This window comes from Nannospalax galili, unplaced genomic scaffold (genome assembly GCF_000622305.1).
Source record: "Nannospalax galili isolate Female #2095 unplaced genomic scaffold, S.galili_v1.0 scaffold1342, whole genome shotgun sequence".
NCBI classification, from domain to species: domain Eukaryota; kingdom Metazoa; phylum Chordata; class Mammalia; order Rodentia; family Spalacidae; genus Nannospalax; species Nannospalax galili.
The window spans coordinates 1-549 of record NW_008348210.1 but is presented as its reverse complement, the minus strand read 5'-3'; positions in this window follow the sequence as shown (position 1 = coordinate 549).

Below are 549 nucleotides of genomic sequence, written 5' to 3'. Positions count from 1 at the left end.
TTTGGGGAAGAAGTATGTGGATAGATCTCTCCAAATGGGCAAAGGATGTGAACATACTTGTGTCTCATGTAAATGCTCATCAAAAAGTGTCTTCAGCAGAAGATGAGTTCAATAATCAAGTAGCTCGGATGACCCACACTGTGGATTGTCAGCCTCTTTCTTCAGCTATCCGTCATTGCTCAATGGGCCCATGAACAAAGTGGCCATGGTGGCAGAGATGGAGGTTATGCATGGGCTCGACAGCATGGACTCCCACTCACGAAAGCTGACCTAGCTACAGCTGCTGCTGAGTGCCAGATCTGCCAACAGCAGAGACCATCACTGAGCTCCCCATATGGCCCTGTTCCCCATGGCAACCAACCTGCAACCTGGTGGCAGGTTGACTACATTGGACCACTTCCATCTTGGAGAGGACAGCGTTTTGTCCTTACAGGAATAGACACTTATTCTGGTAATGGATTTGCCTTTCCTGCATGTAATGCTTCTGCTAAAACTACCATCCAGGTGTGGGGAGCCGCCTGCCGTCCCTGCAGACGCCATTACAAGATG